This window comes from Rhipicephalus microplus, unplaced genomic scaffold (genome assembly GCF_043290135.1).
Source record: "Rhipicephalus microplus isolate Deutch F79 unplaced genomic scaffold, USDA_Rmic scaffold_297, whole genome shotgun sequence".
NCBI classification, from domain to species: Eukaryota; Metazoa; Arthropoda; class Arachnida; order Ixodida; family Ixodidae; genus Rhipicephalus; species Rhipicephalus microplus.
In genome coordinates this window covers 107,410-120,005 of record NW_027464866.1, presented here as the reverse complement: position 1 = coordinate 120,005, position 12,596 = coordinate 107,410, and the positions used below count along the sequence as shown (strand labels likewise).

Here is a 12,596-nt window from a genome sequence, read left to right as displayed (position 1 = left end):
TTGCGCCATGAAGGCAGTCGTGCTGATATCTCACCACCGTCAAAACTTTTCTCAAAAACTATCAGCGGAAAGAAAAAAAAGCGACACACCGCCCCCTGGAGGGCTCGAACCTCTTTTTCTCCAAAGCTATCAGCGCAAAGAGAAAAAAGCGACACACTGCCCCCGGGAGGGCTTGAACCTCTAATCTTTCGGTTAACAGCCGAACGCGCTAGCCGATTGCGCCACGGAGGCAGTCGTGCTACTCTCTCACCACCGTCAGAACTTTTATCAAAAGCTATCAGCGCAAAGAAAAAAAAGCGACACACCGCCCCCAGGAGGGCTCGAACATCTTTTTCTCAAAAGCTATCAGCGTAAAGAAAAAAAGCGACACACCGCCCCCGGGAGGGCTCGAACCTCCAACCTTTCGGTTAACAGCCGAACGCGCTAGCCGATTGCGCCACGGAGGCAGTCGTGCTGATCTCTCACCACCGTGAAAACTTTTCTCAAAAGCTGTCAGCGGAAAGAAAAAAAGCGACATACCGCCCCCTGGAGCGCTCGAACCTCCAACCTTTCGGTTAACAAGCGAACGCGCTAGCCGATGGCGCCACGGAGGCAGTCGTGCTGCTCTCTCACCACCGTCAGAACTTTTCTCAAAAGCCATCAGCGTAAAGAAAAAAAGAGACACACCGCCCCCAGGAGGGCTCGAACCTCTTTTTCTCCAAAGCTATCAGCGCAAAGAGAAAAAAGCGACACACCACCCTCGGGAGGGCTCGAACCTCTAAGCTTTCGGTTAACAGCCGAACGCGCTAGCCAATTGCGCCACGGAGGCAGTCGTGCTGCTCTCTCACCACCGTCAGAACTTTTCTCAAAAGCTATCAGCGTAAAGAAAAAAAGCAACACATCGCCCCCGGGAGGGCTCGAACCTTCAACCTTTCGGTTAACAGCCGAACGCGCTAGCCGATAGCGCCACGGAGGCAGTCGTGCTGCTCTCTCACCACCGTCAGAACTTTTCTCAAAAGCTATCAGCGTAAAGAAAAAAAAGCGACACACCGCCCCCAGGAGGGCTCGAACCTCTTTTTGTCCAAAGCTATCAGCGGAAAGAAAATAAAGCGACACACCGCCCCCGGGAGGGCTTGAACCTCTAATCTTTCGGTTAACAGCCGAACGCGCTAGCCGATTGCGCCACGGAGGCAGTCGTGCTGCTCTCTCACCACCGTCAGAACTTTTATCAAAAGCTATCAGCGCAAAGAAAAAAAAGCGACACACCGCCCCCAGGAGGGCTCGAACCTCTTTTTCTCAAAAGCTATCAGCGTAAAGAAAAAAAGCGACACACCGCCCCCGGGAGGGCTCGAACCTCCAACCTTTCGGTTAACAGCCGAACGCGCTAGCCGATTGCGCCACGGAGGCAGTCGTGCTGCTCTCTCACCACCGTCAAAACTTTTCTCAAAAGCTATCAGCGGAAAGAAAAAAAAGCGACACACCGCCCCCAGGAGGGCTCGAACCTCTTTTTCTCCAAAGCTATCAGCGCAAAGAGAAAAAAGCGACACACCGCCCCGGGAGGGCTCGAACCTCTAAACTTTCGGTTAACAGCCGAACGCGCTAGCCGAATGCGCCACGGAGGCAGTCGTGCTGCTCTTTCACCACCGTCAGAACTTTTCTCAAAAGCTATCAGCGTAAAGAAAAAAAGCGACACACCGCCCCCGGGAGGGCTCGAACCTCCAACCTTTCGGTTAACAGCCGAATGCGCTAGCCGATGGCGCCACGGAGGCAGTCGTGCTGCTCTCTCACCACCGTCAGAAGTTTTCCCAAAAGCTATCAGCGTAAAGAAAAAAAGAGACACACCGCCCTCGGGAGGGCTCGAACCTCCAACCTTTCGGTTAACAGCCGAACGCGCTAGCCGATTGCGCCACGGACGCAGTCGTGCTGCTCTCTCACCACCGTCAGAACTTTTCTCAAAAGCTATCAGCGCAAAGAAAAAAAAGCGACACACCGCCCCCAGGAGGGCTCGAACCTCTAAACTTTCGGTTAACAGCCGAACGCGCTAGCCGATTGCGCCACGGAGGCAGTCGTGCTGCTCTCTCACGACCGTCCGAACATTCCTCCAAAGCTATCAGCGCAAAGATAAAAATGCGACACACCGACCCCGGGAGGCCTCGAACGTCCAAACTTTCGGTTAAGAGCCGAACTCGTTACCAATTGCGCCGCGGAGGCAGTCGTGCTGAATTCTCACGACCGTCAAAACTTTTCTCAAAAGCTATCAGCGGAAAGAAAAAAAGCGACACACCGCCCCCGGGAGGGCTCGAACCTCCAACCTTTCGGTTAAGAGCCGAACTCGTTACCGATTGCGCCGCGCAGGCAGCCGCGCTGCACTCTCACGTCCGTCAAAACATTCCTCCAAAGCTATGAGCGCAAAGATAAAAATGCGACACGCCACCCTCGGGAGGGCTCGAACTTCCAACCTTTCGGTTAAGAGCCGAACTCGTTAGCCGATTGCGCCGTGCAGGCAGTCGTGCTGCACTCTCACGACCGTCAGAACGTTCCTCCAAAGCTATGAACGCAAAGATAAAAATGCGACACACCGCCCCCGGGAGGCCTCGAACCTCCAACCTTTCGGTTAAAAGCCTAACTCGTTACCGATTGCGCCGCGGAGGCAGCCGCGCTGCACTCTCACGTCCGTCAAAACATTCCTCCAAAGCTATGAGCGCAAAGATAAAAATGCGACACACCACCCTCGGGAGGGCTTGAACTTCCAACCTTTCGGTTAAGAGCCGAACTCGTTACCGATTGCGCCGCGCAGGCAGTCGTGCTGCACTCTCACGACCGTCAGGACATTCCTCCAAAGCTATCAGCGCAAAGATAAAAATGCGACACACCGCCTTCGGGAGGGCTCGAACTTCCAACCTTTTGGTTAAGAGCCGAACTCGTTACCGATTGCGCCGCGGAGGCAGCCGCGCTGCACTCTCAAGACCGTTAAAACATTCCTCCAGAGCTATCAGCGCAAAGAAAAAATGCGACACACCGCCCCCGGGAGTGCTCGAACCTCCAACCTTTCGGTTAAGAGCCGAACTCGTTAGCCGATTGCGCCGCGGAGGCAGTCGTGCTGCACTCTCACGTCCGTCAAAACATTCCTCCAAAGCTATGAGCGCAAAGATAAAAATGCGACACACCACCCTCGGGAGGGCTCGAACTTCCAACCTTTCGGTTAAGAGCCGAACTCGTTACCGATTGCGCCGCGCAGGCAGTCGTGCTGCACTCTCACGACCGTCAGGACATTCCTCCAAAGCTATCAGCGCAAAGATAAAAATGCGACACACCGACCCCGGGAGGCCTCGAACGTCCAAACTTTCGGTTAAGAGCCGAACACTTTACCAATTGCGCCGCGGAGGCAGTCGTGCTGAATTCTCACGACCGTCAAAACTTTTCTCAAAAGCTATCAGCGGAAAGAAAAAAAGCGACACACCGCCCCATGGAGGGCTCGAACCTCCAACCCTTCGGTTAACAGCCGAACGCGCTAGCCGATTGCGCCACGGAGGCAGTCGTGCTGCTCTCTCACCACCGTCAGAACAATCCTCCAAAGCTATCAGCGCAAAGAAAAAAATGCGACACACCACCCCCGGGAGGGCTCGAACCTCCAACCTTTCGGTTAAGAGCCGAACTCGTTAGCCGATTGCACCGCGGAGGCAGTCATGCTGCACTCTTACGACCGTCAGAACATTCCTCCAAAGCTATCAACGCAAAGAAAAGAGACCACCACAGCGCCCCCAGGAAGGCTCGAACCTGCAACTTTTCGGTTAACAGCCGAACGCGCTAGCTAATTGCGCCACGGAGGCAGTCGTGCTCCTCTTTCACCACCGTCAGAACTTTTCTACAAAGCCATCAGCGTTAAGAAAAAAAAGACACACACCGCCCCCGGGAGGTCTCGAAAGTCCAACATTTCCGCTAACAGTTGAACGCACTCGCCGATTGCGCCACGGAGGCAGTCGTGCTGATCTCTCACCACCGTGAAAAATTTTCTCAAAAGTTATCAGCGGAAAGAAAAAAAAGCGACACACCGCCCCCTGGAGGGCTCCAACCTCCAACATTTCCGTTAGGAGCCGAACTCGTTAGCCGATTCCGCCACGGAGGCAGTCGTGCTGCACTCTCACGACCGTCAGAATATTCCTCCAAAGCTATCAGTGCAAAGAAAAAAATGCGACACACCGCCCCCGGGAGGGCTCGAACCTCCAACATTTCAGTTAAGAGCCAAACTCGTTACCGATTGCGCTGCGGAGGCAGCCGCGCTGCACTCTCACGACCGCCAAAACATTCCTCCAAAGCTATGAGCGCAAAGATAAAAATGCGGCACACCGCCCTCGGGAGGGCTCGAACTTCCAACCTTTCGGTTAAGAGCCGAACACGTTAGCCGATTGCGCCGCGGAGGCAGTCGTGCTGCACTCTCACGACCATCAGAACATTCCTCCAAAGCTATCAGCGCAAAGATAAAAATGCGACACACCGCCCTCGGGAGGGCTCGAACTTCCAACCTTTCGGTTAAGAGCCGAACTCGTTACCGACTGCGCCGCGGAGGCAGCCACGCTGCACTCTCACTACCGTCAAAACATTCCTCCAAAGCTATGAGCGCAAAGATAAAAATGCGACACACCGCCCCCAGGGAGGGCTCGAACTTCCAACCTTTTGGTTGAGAGCCGAACTCGTTAGCTGATTGCGCTGCGGAGGCAGTCGTGCTGCACTCTCACGACCGTCAGAACATTCCTCCAAAGTCATCAGTGCAAAGAGAAAAAAGCAACAGACACCGCCCCCGGGAGGGCTCGAACTTCCAACCTTTCCGGTAACAGCCGAAAGCGCTAGACGCTTGCGCGACAGAGGTAGTCGTGCTGCTCTCTCACCACCGTCAGAACCTTTCTCAAAAGCTATCAGCGTAAAAAAAGCGACACACCGCCCCCAGGAGGGCTCGAACCTCTTTTTCTCCAAAGCTATCAGCGCAAAGAAAAAAAAGCGACACACCACCCCCGGGAGGTCTCGAACCTCCCACCTTTCGGTTACCAGCCGGACGCGATAGCCGATTGCGCCACGGAGGCAGTCGTGCTGCTCTCTCACCACCGTCAGAACTTTTCTCAAAAGCTATCAGCAGAAAGAAAGAAAAGCGACACACCGCCCCCTGGAGGGCTCGAACCTCCAACCTTTCGGTTAACAGCCGGACGCGCTAGCTGATTGCGCCAAGGAGGCAGTCGTTCTGATCTGTCACCACCGTGAAAACTTTTCTCAAAAGCTATCAGCGGAAAGAAAAAAAGCGACATACCGCCCCCTGTAGCGCTCGAACCTCCAACCTTTCGGTTAACAGCCGGACGCGCTAGCCGATTGCGCCATGGAGGCAGTCGTGCTGATATCTCACCACCGTCAAAACTTTTCTCAAAAACTATCAGCGGAAAGAAAAAAAAGCGACACACCGCCCCCTGGAGGGCTCGAACCTCTTTTTCTCCAAAGCTATCAGCGCAAAGAGAAAAAAGCGACACACCGCCCCCGGGAGGGCTTGAACCTCTAATCTTTCGGTTAACAGCCGAACGCGCTAGCCGATTGCGCCACGGAGGCAGTCGTGCTACTCTCTCACCACCGTCAGAACTTTTATCAAAAGCTATCAGCGCAAAGAAAAAAAAGCGACACACCGCCCCCAGGAGGGCTCGAACATCTTTTTCTCAAAAGCTATCAGCGTAAAGAAAAAAAGCGACACACCGCCCCCGGGAGGGCTCGAACCTCCAACCTTTCGGTTAACAGCCGAACGCGCTAGCCGATTGCGCCACGGAGGCAGTCGTGCTGATCTCTCACCACCGTGAAAACTTTTCTCAAAAGCTGTCAGCGGAAAGAAAAAAAGCGACATACCGCCCCCTGGAGCGCTCGAACCTCCAACCTTTCGGTTAACAAGCGAACGCGCTAGCCGATGGCGCCACGGAGGCAGTCGTGCTGCTCTCTCACCACCGTCAGAACTTTTCTCAAAAGCCATCAGCGTAAAGAAAAAAAGAGACACACCGCCCCCAGGAGGGCTCGAACCTCTTTTTCTCCAAAGCTATCAGCGCAAAGAGAAAAAAGCGACACACCACCCTCGGGAGGGCTCGAACCTCTAAGCTTTCGGTTAACAGCCGAACGCGCTAGCCAATTGCGCCACGGAGGCAGTCGTGCTGCTCTCTCACCACCGTCAGAACTTTTCTCAAAAGCTATCAGCGTAAAGAAAAAAAGCAACACATCGCCCCCGGGAGGGCTCGAACCTTCAACCTTTCGGTTAACAGCCGAACGCGCTAGCCGATAGCGCCACGGAGGCAGTCGTGCTGCTCTCTCACCACCGTCAGAACTTTTCTCAAAAGCTATCAGCGTAAAGAAAAAAAAGCGACACACCGCCCCCAGGAGGGCTCGAACCTCTTTTTGTCCAAAGCTATCAGCGGAAAGAAAATAAAGCGACACACCGCCCCCGGGAGGGCTTGAACCTCTAATCTTTCGGTTAACAGCCGAACGCGCTAGCCGATTGCGCCACGGAGGCAGTCGTGCTGCTCTCTCACCACCGTCAGAACTTTTATCAAAAGCTATCAGCGCAAAGAAAAAAAAGCGACACACCGCCCCCAGGAGGGCTCGAACCTCTTTTTCTCAAAAGCTATCAGCGTAAAGAAAAAAAGCGACACACCGCCCCCGGGAGGGCTCGAACCTCCAACCTTTCGGTTAACAGCCGAACGCGCTAGCCGATTGCGCCACGGAGGCAGTCGTGCTGCTCTCTCACCACCGTCAAAACTTTTCTCAAAAGCTATCAGCGGAAAGAAAAAAAAGCGACACACCGCCCCCAGGAGGGCTCGAACCTCTTTTTCTCCAAAGCTATCAGCGCAAAGAGAAAAAAGCGACACACCGCCCCGGGAGGGCTCGAACCTCTAAACTTTCGGTTAACAGCCGAACGCGCTAGCCGAATGCGCCACGGAGGCAGTCGTGCTGCTCTTTCACCACCGTCAGAACTTTTCTCAAAAGCTATCAGCGTAAAGAAAAAAAGCGACACACCGCCCCCGGGAGGGCTCGAACCTCCAACCTTTCGGTTAACAGCCGAATGCGCTAGCCGATGGCGCCACGGAGGCAGTCGTGCTGCTCTCTCACCACCGTCAGAAGTTTTCCCAAAAGCTATCAGCGTAAAGAAAAAAAGAGACACACCGCCCTCGGGAGGGCTCGAACCTCCAACCTTTCGGTTAACAGCCGAACGCGCTAGCCGATTGCGCCACGGAGGCAGTCGTGCTGCTCTCTCACCACCGTCAGAACTTTTCTCAAAAGCTATCAGCGCAAAGAAAAAAAAGCGACACACCGCCCCCAGGAGGGCTCGAACCTCTAAACTTTCGGTTAACAGCCGAACGCGCTAGCCGATTGCGCCACGGAGGCAGTCGTGCTGCTCTCTCACGACCGTCCGAACATTCCTCCAAAGCTATCAGCGCAAAGAAAAAAATGCGACACACCGCCCCCGGGAGGGCTCGAACCTCCAACCTTTCGGTTAAGAGCCGAACTCGTTACCGATTGCGCCGCGGAGGCAGCCGCGGAGGCAGCCGCGCTGCACTCCTCTCACGTCCGTCAAAACATTCCTCCAAAGCTATGAACGCAAAGATAAAAATGCGACACACCGCCCCCGGGAGGCCTCGAACCTCTAACCTTTCGGTTAAGAGCCGAACTCGTTAGCAGATTGCGCCGCGCAGGCAGCCGCGCTGCACTCTCACGTCCGTCAAAACATTCCTCCAAAGCTATGAACGCAAAGATAAAAATGCGACACACCGCCCCCGGGAGGCCTCGAACCTCCAACCTTTCGGTTAAGAGCCTAACTCGTTACCGATTGCGCCGCGCAGGCAGCCGCGCTGCACTCTCACGTCCGTCAAAACATTCCTCCAAAGCTATGAGCGCAAAGATAAAAATGCGACACACCACCCTCGGGAGGGCTCGAACTTCCAACCTTTCGGTTAAGAGCCGAACTCGTTAGCCGATTGCACCGCGCAGGCAGTCGTGCTGCACTCTCACGACCGTCAGAACATTCCTCCAAAGCTATGAACGCAAAGATAAAAATGCGACACACCGCCTCCGGGAGGCCTCGAACCTCCAACCTTTCGGTTAAAAGCCTAACTCGTTACCGATTGCGCCGCGGAGGCAGCCGCGCTGCACTCTCACGTCCGTCAAAACATTCCTCCAAAGCTATGAGCGCAAAGATAAAAATGCGACAAACCAACTCGGGAGGGCTCGAACTTCCAACCTTTCGGTTAAGAGCCGAACTCGTTACCGATTGCGCCGCGCAGGAAGTCGTGCTGCACTCTCACGAACGTCAGGACATTCCTCCAAAGCTATCAGCGCAAAGATAAAAATGCGACACACCGCCTTCGGGAGGGCTCGAACTTCCAACCTTTTGGTTAAGAGCCGAACTCGTTTCCGATTGCGCCACGGAGGCAGCCGCGCTGCACTCTCAAGACCGTCAAAACATTCCTCCAGAGCTATGAGCGCGAAGATAAAAATGCGACACACCGACCCCGGGAGGCCTCGAACGTCCAAACTTTCGGTTAAGAGCCGAACTCGTTACCGATTGCGCCGCGGAGGCAGTCGTGCTGCACTCTCCCGACCGTCCGCACATTCCTCCAAAGCTATGAGCGCAAAGATAAAAATGCGTCACACCGCCCTCGGGAGGGCTCGAACTCCCAACCTTTTGGTTGAGAGCCGAACTCGTTAGCTGATTGCGCTGCGGAGGCAGTCGTGCTGCACTCTCACTACCGTCAGAACATTCCTCCAAAGTCCTCAGTGCAAAGAGAAAAAAGCAACAACACCGCCCCCGGGATGGCTCGAACTTCCAACCTTTCCGGTAACAGCCGAAAGCGCTAGACGCTTGCGCGACAGAGGCAGTCGTGCTGCTCTCTCACCACCGTCAGAACCTTTCTCAAAAGCTATCAGCGTAAAAAAAGCGACACACCGCCCCCAGGAGGGCTCGAACCTCCAACCTTTCGGTTACCAGCCTGACGCGATAGCCGATTGCGCCCCGGAGGCAGTCGTGCTGCTCTCTCACCACCGTCAGAACTTTTCTCAAAAGCTATCAGCAGAAAGAAAGAAAAGCGACACACCGCCCCCTGGAGGGCTCGAACCTCCAACCTTTCGGTTAACAGCCGGACGCGCTAGCCGATTGCGCCAAGGAGGCAGTCGTGCTGATCTCTCACCACCGTGAAAACTTTTCTCAATACCTATCAGCGCAAAGAAAAAAAGCAAAACAACGCGCCCGGGAGGGCTCGAACCTCCAACCTTTCGGTTAACAGCCGAACGTGCTAGCAGATTGCGCCGTAGAGGCAGTCGTGCTGTACTCTCAGCAGCGTCAGAACTTTCCATCAAAGCTAACAGTGCAAAGAAAAAAGTAGCTAGACAATGCCCCCGGGAGGGCTCGAACCTCCAACATTTCGGTCAATAGCCGAACTCATTAGCCAACTGCGCCGCGGAGGCAGTCGTGCTGTACTCTCATCAACGACAGAACATTTCTCCAAAGCTATCAGCGCAAAGAAAAAAGTAGCAAGACAACGTCCTCGCGAGGGCTCGAACCTTCGACCTTTCGGTTAAATGCCGAACTTGCTAGCCAATTGCGCCACGGAGGCAGTCGTGCTGCACTCTCACCACCGTCAGAACATTCCATCAAAGCTAACAGTGCAAAGAAAAAAGAAGCTAGACAACGCCCCCGGGAGGGCTCGAACCTCCAACCTTTCGGTTTACAGCCGATCGCGCAAGCCAATTGCGCAACGAAGGCAGTCGTGCTGCACTCTCACGACCGTCAGAACATTCCTCCAAAGCTATCAGCGATAAGAAAAAATGCGACACACCGCCCCCGGGAGGGTCGAACCTCCAACCTTTCGGTTAAGAGCCGAACTCGTTAGCCGATTTCGCTGCGGAGGCAGTCGTGCTGCACTCTCACAACCGTCAGAACATTCCTCCAAAGCCATCAGCGCAAAGAAAAAAAAGCGACACACACCGCCCCTGGGAAGACTTGAACCTCCAATCTTTCGCTTAAGAGCCGAACTCCTTAGCCGATTGCGCCGCGGAGGCAGGCGTGCTGCACTCTCACGACAGTCAAAACATTCCTCCAAAGCTATGAGCGCAAAGAAAAAAAAGCAACACACACCACCCCCGGGAGGACTTGAACCTCCAAACTTTCGGTTAAGAGCCGAACTCGTTAGCCGATTGCACCGCGGAGGCAGTCATTCTGAACTCTCACGACCGCCAGAACATTCCTCCAAAGCTATCAAAGCAAAGAAAAGAGACCGCTACAGCGCCCCCGGGAAGGCTCGAACCTGCAACCTTTCGGTTAACAGCCGAACGCGCTAGCTAATTGCGCCACGGAGGCAGTCGTGCTCCTCTTTCACCACCATCACAACTTTTCTACAAAGCCATCAGCGTTAAGAAAAAAAAAGCGACACACCGCCCCCGGGAGGGCTCGAACTTCCAACCTTTCTGCTAACAGCCAAACGCGCTAGCCGCTTACGCCATGGAAGCAGTCATGCTGCTCTCTCACCACCATCAGAACTTTTCTCAAAAGCTATCAGCGTAAAGATAAAAATGCGACACACCGACCGCGGGATGGCTCGAACTTCCAACCTTCCGGTTAAGAGCCGAACTCGTTAGCCAATTGCGCTGCGGAGGCAGTCGTGCTGAATTCTCACGACCGTCAGAACATTCCTCCAAAGCTATCATCGCAAAGAAAAAAATGCGACACACCGCCCTCGGGAGGGCTCGAACTTCCAACCTTTAGGTTAAGAGCCGAACACGTTAGCCGATGGCGCCGCGGAGGCAGTCGTGCTGCACTCTCACGACCATCAGAACATTCCTCCAAAGCTATCAGCGCAAAGATAAAAATGCGACACACCACCCTCGGGAGTGCTCGAACTTCCAACCTTTCGGTTAAGAGCCGAACTCGTTACCGATTGCGCCGCGGAGGCAGCCACGCTGCACTCTCACTACCGTCAAAACATTCCTCCAAAGCTATGAGCGCAAAGATAAAAATGCGACACACCGCCTCAGGGAGGCCTCGAACATCGAACCTTTCAGTTTAGAGCCGAACTCGTTACCGATTGCGCCGCGGAGGCAGTCGTGCTGCACTCTCCCGACCGTCCGCACATTCCTCCAAAGCTATGAGCGCAAAGATAAAAATGCGTCACACCGTCCTCGGGAGGGCTCGAACTTCCAACCTTTTGGTTGAGAGCCTAACTCGTTACCGATTGCGCCGCGCAAGCAGCCGCGCTGCACTCTCACATCCGTCAAAACATTCCTCCAAAGCTATGAGCGCAAAGATAAAAATGCGACACACCACCCTCGGGAGGGCTCGAACTTCCAACCTTTCGGTTAAGAGCCGAACTCGTTAGCCGATTGCGCCCCGCAGGCAGTCGTGCTGCACTCTCACGACCGTCAGAACATTCCTCCAAAGCTATGAACGCAAAGATAAAAATGCGACACACCGCCCCCGGGAGGCCTCGAACCTCCAACCTTTCGGTTAAGAGCCTAACTCGTTACCGATTGCGCCGCGGAGGCAGCCGCGCTGCACTCTCACGTCCGTCAAAACATTCCTCCAAAGCTATGAGCGCAAAGATAAAAATGCGACACACCACCCTCGGGAGGGCTCGAACTTCCAACCTTTCGGTTAAGAGTCGAACTCGTTAGCCGATTGCGCCGCGCAGGCAGTCGTGCTGCACTCTCACGACCGTCAGAACATTCCTCCAAAGCTATCAGCGCAAAGATAAAAATGCGACACACCGCCTTCGGGAGGGCTCGAACTTCCAACCTTTTGGTTAAGAGCCGAACTCGTTACCGATTGCGCCGCGGAGGCAGCCGCGCTGCACTCTCAAGACCGTCAAAACATTCCTACAGAGCTATGAGCGCGAAGATAAAAATGCGACACACCGACCCCGGGAGGCCTCGAACGTCCAAACTTTCGGTTAAGAGCCGAACTCGTTACCAATTGCGCCGCGGAGGCTGTCGTGCTGCACTCTCACGACCGTCAGAACATTCCTCCAAAGCTATCAGCGCAAAGAAAAAATGCGACACTTCGCCCCCGGGAGTGCTCGAACCTCACACCTTTCGGTTAAGAGCCGAACTCGTTAGCCGATTGCGCCGCGGAGGCAGCCGCGCTGCACTCTCACGACCGTCAAAACATACCTCGAAAGCTATGAACGCAAAGATAAAAATGCGACACACCGCCCCCGGGAGGCCTCGAACCTCCAACCTTTCGGTTAAGAGCCTAACTCGTTACCGATTGCGCCGCGGAGGCAGCCGCGCTGCACTCTCACGTCCGTCAAAACATTCCTCCAAAGCTATGAACGCAAAGATAAAAATGCGACTCACCCCCCCGGGAGGCCTCGAACCTCCAACCTTTCGGTTAAGAGCCGAACTCGTTAGCCGATTGCGCCGCGCAGGCAGCCGCGCTGCACTCTCACGTCCGTCAAAACATTCCTCCAAAGCTATGAACGAAAAGATAAAAATGCGACACACCGCCCCCGGGAGGCCTCGAACCTCCAACCTTTCGGTTAAGAGCCTAACTCGTTACCGATTGCGCCGCGCAGGCAGCCGCGCTGCACTCTCACGTCCGTCAAAACATTCCT

General features: G+C 54.6%; 23 non-coding genes across 23 annotated transcripts; all 23 read right to left on the bottom strand.

The window, feature by feature from the left end:
- Positions 1 to 157: 157 nt before the first annotated feature.
- Positions 158 to 231, bottom strand: TRNAN-GUU (transfer RNA asparagine (anticodon GUU)). Its single transcript has one exon. It is a non-coding gene; the product is annotated as a tRNA-Asn (tRNA).
- Positions 232 to 372: 141 nt separating this feature from the next.
- On the bottom strand, positions 373 to 446 carry TRNAN-GUU (transfer RNA asparagine (anticodon GUU)). Its single transcript has one exon. It is a non-coding gene; the product is annotated as a tRNA-Asn (tRNA).
- A 435-nt stretch (positions 447 to 881) lies between these two features.
- TRNAN-GUU (transfer RNA asparagine (anticodon GUU)) lies at positions 882 to 955 on the bottom strand. The gene has a single exon. It is a non-coding gene; the product is annotated as a tRNA-Asn (tRNA).
- A 142-nt stretch (positions 956 to 1,097) lies between these two features.
- TRNAN-GUU (transfer RNA asparagine (anticodon GUU)) lies at positions 1,098 to 1,171 on the bottom strand. The gene has a single exon. It is a non-coding gene; the product is annotated as a tRNA-Asn (tRNA).
- A 141-nt stretch (positions 1,172 to 1,312) lies between these two features.
- TRNAN-GUU (transfer RNA asparagine (anticodon GUU)) lies at positions 1,313 to 1,386 on the bottom strand. Its single transcript has one exon. It is a non-coding gene; the product is annotated as a tRNA-Asn (tRNA).
- Positions 1,387 to 1,674: 288 nt separating this feature from the next.
- Positions 1,675 to 1,748, bottom strand: TRNAN-GUU (transfer RNA asparagine (anticodon GUU)). The gene has a single exon. It is a non-coding gene; the product is annotated as a tRNA-Asn (tRNA).
- Positions 1,749 to 1,821: 73 nt separating this feature from the next.
- Positions 1,822 to 1,895, bottom strand: TRNAN-GUU (transfer RNA asparagine (anticodon GUU)). Its single transcript has one exon. It is a non-coding gene; the product is annotated as a tRNA-Asn (tRNA).
- A 74-nt stretch (positions 1,896 to 1,969) lies between these two features.
- TRNAN-GUU (transfer RNA asparagine (anticodon GUU)) lies at positions 1,970 to 2,043 on the bottom strand. The gene has a single exon. It is a non-coding gene; the product is annotated as a tRNA-Asn (tRNA).
- Positions 2,044 to 2,263: 220 nt separating this feature from the next.
- Positions 2,264 to 2,336, bottom strand: TRNAK-CUU (transfer RNA lysine (anticodon CUU)). Its single transcript has one exon. It is a non-coding gene; the product is annotated as a tRNA-Lys (tRNA).
- A 1,103-nt stretch (positions 2,337 to 3,439) lies between these two features.
- Positions 3,440 to 3,513, bottom strand: TRNAN-GUU (transfer RNA asparagine (anticodon GUU)). The gene has a single exon. It is a non-coding gene; the product is annotated as a tRNA-Asn (tRNA).
- A 1,618-nt stretch (positions 3,514 to 5,131) lies between these two features.
- TRNAN-GUU (transfer RNA asparagine (anticodon GUU)) lies at positions 5,132 to 5,205 on the bottom strand. The gene has a single exon. It is a non-coding gene; the product is annotated as a tRNA-Asn (tRNA).
- Positions 5,206 to 5,494: 289 nt separating this feature from the next.
- TRNAN-GUU (transfer RNA asparagine (anticodon GUU)) lies at positions 5,495 to 5,568 on the bottom strand. Its single transcript has one exon. It is a non-coding gene; the product is annotated as a tRNA-Asn (tRNA).
- Positions 5,569 to 5,709: 141 nt separating this feature from the next.
- Positions 5,710 to 5,783, bottom strand: TRNAN-GUU (transfer RNA asparagine (anticodon GUU)). The gene has a single exon. It is a non-coding gene; the product is annotated as a tRNA-Asn (tRNA).
- A 435-nt stretch (positions 5,784 to 6,218) lies between these two features.
- TRNAN-GUU (transfer RNA asparagine (anticodon GUU)) lies at positions 6,219 to 6,292 on the bottom strand. Its single transcript has one exon. It is a non-coding gene; the product is annotated as a tRNA-Asn (tRNA).
- A 142-nt stretch (positions 6,293 to 6,434) lies between these two features.
- Positions 6,435 to 6,508, bottom strand: TRNAN-GUU (transfer RNA asparagine (anticodon GUU)). Its single transcript has one exon. It is a non-coding gene; the product is annotated as a tRNA-Asn (tRNA).
- Positions 6,509 to 6,649: 141 nt separating this feature from the next.
- TRNAN-GUU (transfer RNA asparagine (anticodon GUU)) lies at positions 6,650 to 6,723 on the bottom strand. The gene has a single exon. It is a non-coding gene; the product is annotated as a tRNA-Asn (tRNA).
- Positions 6,724 to 7,011: 288 nt separating this feature from the next.
- Positions 7,012 to 7,085, bottom strand: TRNAN-GUU (transfer RNA asparagine (anticodon GUU)). The gene has a single exon. It is a non-coding gene; the product is annotated as a tRNA-Asn (tRNA).
- A 73-nt stretch (positions 7,086 to 7,158) lies between these two features.
- On the bottom strand, positions 7,159 to 7,232 carry TRNAN-GUU (transfer RNA asparagine (anticodon GUU)). The gene has a single exon. It is a non-coding gene; the product is annotated as a tRNA-Asn (tRNA).
- Positions 7,233 to 7,306: 74 nt separating this feature from the next.
- On the bottom strand, positions 7,307 to 7,380 carry TRNAN-GUU (transfer RNA asparagine (anticodon GUU)). The gene has a single exon. It is a non-coding gene; the product is annotated as a tRNA-Asn (tRNA).
- A 74-nt stretch (positions 7,381 to 7,454) lies between these two features.
- On the bottom strand, positions 7,455 to 7,527 carry TRNAK-CUU (transfer RNA lysine (anticodon CUU)). The gene has a single exon. It is a non-coding gene; the product is annotated as a tRNA-Lys (tRNA).
- A 1,559-nt stretch (positions 7,528 to 9,086) lies between these two features.
- On the bottom strand, positions 9,087 to 9,160 carry TRNAN-GUU (transfer RNA asparagine (anticodon GUU)). Its single transcript has one exon. It is a non-coding gene; the product is annotated as a tRNA-Asn (tRNA).
- Positions 9,161 to 9,680: 520 nt separating this feature from the next.
- On the bottom strand, positions 9,681 to 9,754 carry TRNAY-GUA (transfer RNA tyrosine (anticodon GUA)). Its single transcript has one exon. It is a non-coding gene; the product is annotated as a tRNA-Tyr (tRNA).
- Positions 9,755 to 10,274: 520 nt separating this feature from the next.
- On the bottom strand, positions 10,275 to 10,348 carry TRNAN-GUU (transfer RNA asparagine (anticodon GUU)). Its single transcript has one exon. It is a non-coding gene; the product is annotated as a tRNA-Asn (tRNA).
- Positions 10,349 to 12,596: the final 2,248 nt, after the last annotated feature.